The sequence below is a fragment of the Equus caballus genome, chromosome 5 (genome assembly GCF_041296265.1).
Source record: "Equus caballus isolate H_3958 breed thoroughbred chromosome 5, TB-T2T, whole genome shotgun sequence".
NCBI classification, from domain to species: domain Eukaryota; kingdom Metazoa; phylum Chordata; class Mammalia; order Perissodactyla; family Equidae; genus Equus; species Equus caballus.
The window spans coordinates 94041690-94049490 of NC_091688.1; the positions used below are offsets into that span (position 1 = coordinate 94041690).

At 35.4% G+C, this 7801-nt stretch overlaps 1 long non-coding RNA gene across 1 annotated transcript in view; it reads left to right on the forward strand.

Moving 5' to 3' along the window:
* Nucleotides 1–3841, forward strand: part of LOC111773405 (uncharacterized) — a 163548-nt gene extending 159707 nt beyond the window's left edge. Inside the window, exons 5-6 of the long non-coding RNA XR_011439432.1 lie at nt 2089–2172; nt 3768–3841. This is a non-coding gene — a long non-coding RNA (uncharacterized lncRNA). The remainder of the gene's footprint in view (nt 1–2088; nt 2173–3767) is intronic.
* Nucleotides 3842–7801: the final 3960 nt, after the last annotated feature.

Here is a 7801-nt window from a genome sequence, read left to right on the forward strand (position 1 = left end):
ATCTGTGAAATTTTCTCAGTCTTTACTTGTCCTTCATAACCATTGATACTTTTGAAGAGTACTGCTCAGGTGTTTTGTAGAATGTCCCTCAACTTGTGTTTGTTTGATGTTTTCTTGTAATTAAACGGGGACTAAGCATTTGGGGGAAGATTATACTATAGAGGGGAAATGTCCTTCTCATTGCATAAGTATATGATAATGTGATTTATTGGTGGTCATTTTAACCTTGGTGACATGGTTAAGGTGATGTCTACCAGGTTCCTCCACTGTAAAGTTACAACTTTTCTCTTTCCGTGTTCTATTTGTGACAAACAAGGCACTCATTCTATTCCACACTGAAGAAGAGAGGAATTAAGCTCCACCACCTGGAGAGAGAAATATCAAAGATTTTATGGACATAATTTAATCAACTATAGTAATTAAGAAATATTTTGGGGGAGATACTTTGAGGTTATGAAACTATTCTGTTTTTCCTTAAAGTATTCCTTCTAATTACGTTATTCGTCAGTGGATCCTTCCTGTAGCAATGATTACTGTGTTTTAATGGCGATTTTCTATTTCCCTCATTTCTTCTATATTTTTTACGTAAGTATACATAATTAAATACATTGTTACTATTATTATTTTGAATAAAATGGTATCCATTAGACCAATAAAAAATAAGAAAAATTAAAGTTTTTATTTTACCTTCATATATTCCTTCTTTGGTGCTTTTCCTTTCTTTATGTAGATACAAGTTTCTGACCTATTTTATTTTCCTTCCCTCTAAAGAACTTCTTTTAACATTTCTTGCAAGTCAAGTCTACTGGCAGCAAATTCCCGCAACTTTTGTTTATCTGAGAAAGTTTTTATTTCTCCTTCACTTTTGAAGGATGATTTCTCAGGAAAAAGATTTCTAGGTTGGTGTCTTTTTTCTCTCAACACGTAAAATCCTTGACTCCTCTCTTTTCTTGCTTGCACATTTCTCAGAGAAGTTGGATTATAATTCTTATCTTTATTCCTCTATAGATAAGTATTTTTTTCACTCTCATTTGCTTTAGGATTTTTTCTTTATCATTGATTTTCTGTGATTTGAACATGTGTTTATACAGTCATGCATCACTTAGCGATGGGATACCTTCTGAAAACTGGGTCATTAGGCAATTTTGTCATTGTGTGAACATCATAGAATGTACTTACACAAACCTAAATGGAATAGCCTACTACACACCTAAACCATATTGTACTAATCTTATGGGAACATACACCTATATGCAATCCATCATTGACAAAAACATCATTATGTGGCACATGACTGTAGGTTTTTCGGCATTTATTATACTGGGTTTTCTCTGAGCTTCCTGGACCTGGGGTTTGATGTCTGACATTAACCTGGGGAAATTCAGTCGTTATTGTTTCAAATATTTCTTCTGTTCCTTTCTCTCTTTCTTCCCCTTCCAATATTCCCTTTACATGTATGTCACATATTTTGTAGTTTTTCCACAGTCCTTAGTATCCTGTCTTGTTTTTTTTAGTCTTTATTCTTTTTACTTTTCAGTTTTCAAGGATTCTATTGACATATCCTCAAGCTCAGAGATTCTTTCCTCCACTGTGTCCAGTATGCTAATAAGTCCATCAAAGGCATTCTTCCTTTCTGTTAGTCTTTTTTTTTTTATCTCTAACATTTCTTTTTGGTTCTTTCTTAGGATTTCCATCTCTCTAGTCAGATTGCCCATTTGCTTTTGCTTGTCATCTACTTTATCCATTAGAGCCCTTAGCATATTAATCACTGATATTTCAAATTTCTGGTCTGATAATTTGAACATCTCTGCCAAGTCTGGTTTGATGCTTCCTCTGTATCTTCAAATCATGTTTTGCCTTTTGGTAAGCCTTGTAATTTTTCTTGATAGCCAGGCGGACTGTACTAGCTAAAAGGAACTGCTGCAAATAGGCTTTTAGTAATGTGGTGCTGAGGTGTCAGGGGAAGGGAAGAGCGCTATAATCCTGTGATTAGGTCTCAGTCTTTTAGCAAACCTATGATTCTGGATTGTAAACTTCACAAGTGTTTCTCATTTTTTTTCTCCTCCTGGGATGGGATGGCCAAAGCAGACTGAAGTTAAATATTGGAAAATACTCAAGGAATTCTCTCATGCAGAAGGCCGGCGCTGACTGAAGTTTATTTCTCTTCCCCAGGTGAGTTTGGTTTTGCTAATACACTGTAGTGTTAGATTCTGCTTAACTGGTTTCCCCTGAGGCCTGGCCTTGTTAAGAAGAACAGAGTGCTGTGTGCTAAAAGTGGTCTCTTCTCTCCTTCCCCTGCCAGAAGCCCAAGAGGATTTTTCTCAAATATTTTCTGTGTTAACCTGGTTGAGCTCCTGGGGGTAAACCTCACAATATTGCAGGGGGCCCTCCATTACTGGGTCCTGCCGGAGTTTTTAACTCTCAATGTTGTCCACCCTGAGCCTCCAACAATTCATCAATTACAGTTCAGGTTTTCCTACCAGAACTGGTTCCTGCGGTGGTTTCAGCTCATGAATCTCTGCTTCCACTAAGCCGTGATTCCCTGTATTCTCCTGTCTGTCTCACCAATCTTGCTGGCAGCAGTTTGATCTGTGGTTTCCCTCCCCTCTCTTATGGATCCAAGAAGACTTGTTGATTTTTCAGGCTGTTCAGCTTTTTACCTGTTTACAGATGAAAAGTTTACTTTCAGGCTTCTTACATGCAGAATCAGAAACTGGAAGTTCTGCCTATGATTTTGTAAGTCTATTTCTGAGTTTTTTATTCTGTTCCATTGATCGTTGTGTCTATCCCTTCACAAAAACTATAATATATTGATTTCTGTACCTTCATACTCTACCTAATACCTGAAATCAGGTAGTATGAATCCTCCAAATTTGTTTCTCTTTCTCAGAATTGTTTTGATTATTCTACATCCTTCACCTTTCCATATGAATTTTAGAATCATCTTACACATATTTATCAAAATGCTAGCTAGGATTTTATTTGGGATTGTGTTGAATATATAGATCAAAGTGAAGCAGAATTGGACTGCTAATAATACTGTGCTTTCCAATCCATGAACATTGTATGTATCTCCATTTATTTAGTTTTCCTTTGACTTGTTTCAGTAGTGTTTTGTAATTTTCAACACACCAATCCAACGTACTAACTGCTTCAGTTTTTGGTCCCATTATAAATGGATATTTTAAAAAATATCCAAGTCCATTTGTTCATTGCTAGCATCTAGAAATACTATTGTTGTTTGTATATTAACCTTGTATCGCATGATCTTGCTGGACTAAAATCTTGGTTATAGGAATTCTTTTAAAGGGTCCTTGGTATTTTTCTACACAGACAATCATATCCTCTGCAAATACAGACAGTTTTATTTCTTAATTTCTGAACTGTATACCTTTTTATTCCTGGCTTATTGCATTGGATAGAATTTCCAGTATGATGTTAAATATGTGTGAGGAGAAAGGAAACCTTTAAATTAGAAAGGAAGCATTCAGTATATTGCCATTAAATATGATGTTACCTGTAGGTTTCTAGACACCCTTTCCTAGGCTAAAAAAGTTCCCTTTGATTCTTAGATTTCTGAGAATTTTGTTTATTTTTTGTCATGAATGTGAAATTTGCTAATGCTTTCTATCTCTATATCGAATGGTCATAAACTGTTATTTTTTAATTTAGTCTGCTAATACAGTGAATTACATGGTGTATTAATTTGCTAGGGCTACCATAACGCATACCACAGGCTTATACAACAGAGATTTATTTTCTTACAGTCTGGAGACTGGAAGTTCAAGGTCAAGATGCTGGCAAGGTTGGTTTCCCAGAGTCTTCTCACCTTGGTTTTCAGGTAGCCAACTTATTTCTGTGTCCTCGCATAACCTTCTCTCCGTGTGTGCACATCCTGGGTATGTTTTTTCTTTTTACAACGTCACCAGTCATGTTGGATTAGCTTCTCAAACTTATGACCTCATTTAAGCTTAGTTTCTTCTTTAGATGCTCTGTCTCCAAATAAAGTCACATTGGGGGTTAGGGCTTCAACATATGAATTTTTGGGGACACCTACTTCAATCCATAACTTATGGTTTGTTTGTTAAATGTTGAATCAGCCTAGCTTTCCTGTGCTGAATTCTGCTTGAGTGTAATTTATCATTCCTTTCTTAATATATTACAGAATTGAATTTGCTTATATTTTGTTGAGGTTTTTGTGTCTATGTTCTTGAGGGTTGTCGTTCTATAGATTTCTTATCTTTATCTGGTTTGGGTGGTGGGGTGAATCGGACCTCATAAAATTAGTTGGTAAGTATTCCTTCCTCTGGTTACCAATATATATAAATAACGCAATTCCATTATCCATTCATTCATCAGTGGACACTTAGGTTAGGTTGTTTCCATGACTTGGCTATTGTGAATAATGCTGCAATGACCATGGGGGTGCACATATCTTTTTGAGATAGTGTTTTCATTTCCTTTGGATAAATATGCAGAAGAAGAATTGCTGCATCATATGGTAGTTCTACTTTTAATTTTTTTGAGGCCTCTCCATACTGTTTTGCATAGGGTTTGTACCAATTTACACTCCATTCAACAGTGTACAAGTGTTCTTTTTTCTCCACATCCTCGCTGACACTTGTCTCTTGTCGTTTTGATGATAGCCATTCTAACAGCTGTGATGAGTTATCTCATTGTGGTTTTGATTCGCATTTCTCTGGTAATTAGTGATGTTGAGCATTTTTTATTAACCTGCTGGCTATTTATGTCTTCTCTGGAAAAATGTCTATTCAGATCTGTGGCCCATTTTTTAATCAATTTTTTTGGGTTTGTTTGCTATTGAGTTGTATGGTTTTTTCTTATATTTTAGATATTAATCCCTTATCAGATGTATAATTTGCAAATATTTTCTCTCATTCCATAGGTTGCCTTTTAATTTTATTGATGGCTTTCTTTGCTATGCAGAAGGTTTTTAGTTTGATTTACTCCTACTTGTTTAGTTTTGCTTTTTGTTGCCTTAGCTTTTGGTGTCAATCCAAAAAAATCATCACCAAGATCAATGTCAAGGAGCTTACCACCTATATTTTCATCTAGGAGTTTTATGGTTTTAAGTCTTACATTCAAGTCTTTGATCCATTTTGAGTTGATTTTTGTGTATGGAGTAAGATAGTGGTTCAGTTTTATTCTTTTGCATGTGGCCATTCAGTTTTCCCAACACCTTTTATTGAAGAGACTGCCATTTTACCGTTGTATATTCTTAGCTCCTTTGTTGTAAATTAATTAATCGTATATGCTAGCAAGTATGGGTTTATTTCTGGGCTCTCTATTCTGTTCCATTGATCTGTGTGTCTGTTTTTATGCCCATACCATACTGTTTTGATTTGTAATATGGTTTGAAATCAGGACACATGATGCCTCCAGCTTTGTTCTTTCTCAAGATTGCTTTGGTTATTTGGGGTATTTTGTATTTCCCTTTTAAATTCAGCATTGTCTTACCATTCTTCGATATTATGTTCTATTTTTGTTTGTTTTCACTCTTTTTTCTTTTTGCATTTCAGTTGGCTAATTTTTATTAGCCTATCTTCAGATTCACTGATTCTGTCCTTGTCTGTGTCAACTTCACTGATAAGCCTGCTGAAAGAATTCTTTATCTCTGTTATTGTGTGTTCTAGATTTCTAACATTTCCAGTTGACTTTTCTTCTCTCTGGTGAAGATACCTATTTATTCTATGATATTGTCTACTTTGTCCATTAGAGACTTTAACATATCTGCTATTGTTATTTTGTATCTTTTTCTGATAGTTCTAACATATCCATCATATTTGAATCTGGTTTTTAGGATTGCTTTGTCTCTTCAGACTGTGCTTTCTGTATGCCCCAAATTTTCATTTGTTGTTGTTGAAAGCTGTACATGTTATGTAGGGCAGTAGAACTGAGGGAAATATTTTTATTCTTGCAGATAACTACATCTGTCTACTAGGTCTTTAATACAGTGCTTTGCTTTCACTTAGTAGGGAGTTGGATTGGTTCGAAGTTTATTGTTGCTGTGGTTACACTCAGCACACCAGAGGCCTCAAATTTCTTTGATAAATTTGTTGCTCACTTGGATTTGGATCTTTCCTTTGTGCTGCTTCCAGGAGAGAATTCTTTCGCAGCTGTCCCTCTATTCCACTTTAGTTTTATGTGATATTTTTTATTGTGTTGGTGATAGGTTGGGATGGAATAGCAATCATTGATTAGGCCACAGTTTTAGGCAGGCACTGTAAACCTGAGACTCGAGCTGTGGGCTTCATGAATGTTCCTGTCCCCTTCCAGATGTAATTCTGGCATATATTCCTGCCACTCCCCTAAAGGTAGAACTTTTTCTTTTTCCCTGTGGCCATCTCTAACCCACAGTAGCTTTCCACTGGTGCACCCAGGATACAGATTTCAGGTTTTTGTTTCCGGGTTTTTGGCTTTTCTGCTGCATATTAAAGCTCTTATTCCTTACAGAAGATAGGAAGATGGTCATGGGTGAAGTTTCAACAGAGTTTATGTGTACTTCCCCCAGTCAGCACCACAAAGAAAGTTGTCTCTGAATTGTCTCCTATCCTCTCTGTTGAGCCCATGAGCTCGTAGAGGATTTCCTCAAGGAAAAGCCAAAAGAGGGTATGAATTTCCTGTCTGAGACCTTCAAAGTCTTCACACTCCCATACTAGCCCACTCCACCTTAACAATTTCTAAATATTCCTAGGTAAAACTTCTTACTATTTTCTGCGATGTTCTGTATCTTCTGCCCTAGGTAAAGAAATATTCCAGTCTTGTTTCTTCCTTCAAGTTTCTGTCTCTCTCCATATTTTGGGTTATTCATTTTCTCTGTAGCCTTAGTTCTCTCAGAGAATCAAGAAAAATATTAAAATACAGTTTGTTCATCAACTTTCGTATTATAAGTATGGAAACAATGCTCTTTTCAGCTCTCTACATCTCCAAGTTGAAACTGAAGTTCAATGACTTTTTTTTTTTTCAGTTTAGTGCTGAAAATCTATGTTATAAGAGAAGAGATTTAGATTTAGTTGGTGATTGTTTTGTGAGTAGAATACAAAAAATCCTTAGGCGTCAGTCCTTGTGGAATGCTATTTATACAGTAGCAATTAGGATAATTGATATGTGAGTTAAAGTTAATCACATAAAACAATTGGTGGTCAAAACCATATCTCCTGACCTTGATTCAGTTTTAATTGAATTACTGGTAATTATAAAATATAAACTGTGACCCCCTAAGGTTACCTCTCAGTGTGCTGTCTGAAAAAACAGGCAACAAATCTGAAACAACACTTTTCCAATATGATATAGGCTGACTTTGAAGGGAGAGATAATCCACAAATTTTTAAATTAAAGAATAAAATTAAAAACCAAGTTTTCATGATATTGAAAATTCTACCAAAACTCTTATTTATGACTTCAAATGATTTTCTTTAGCAGTGCACAACTGTGATGGCTTTGTGTTTTATTATTTAAATATAATTGACCTATAATATCATGTAAGTTTAAGGTGCACAATGTGTTCTTTTGATACATTTCTATATTACAATGTGATTACCATCATAGCATTAGCTAATACCTCCACTACGTCACATAATCATCATGTATTTTTTTGTAGTGGGAATAATTAAGGTCTAGTGTCCTTGCAGTTGTCAAGTTTATAATACAGTATTGTCTAATATAATCACTATGCTGTGCATTAGCTCTCCAGGACTTATTTATTTACTAGTTCCAAGTTTGTACCCTTGAACAACATAGCCTCAATTTCTCTACCCCCTGCCTATGGTAACAATCATAC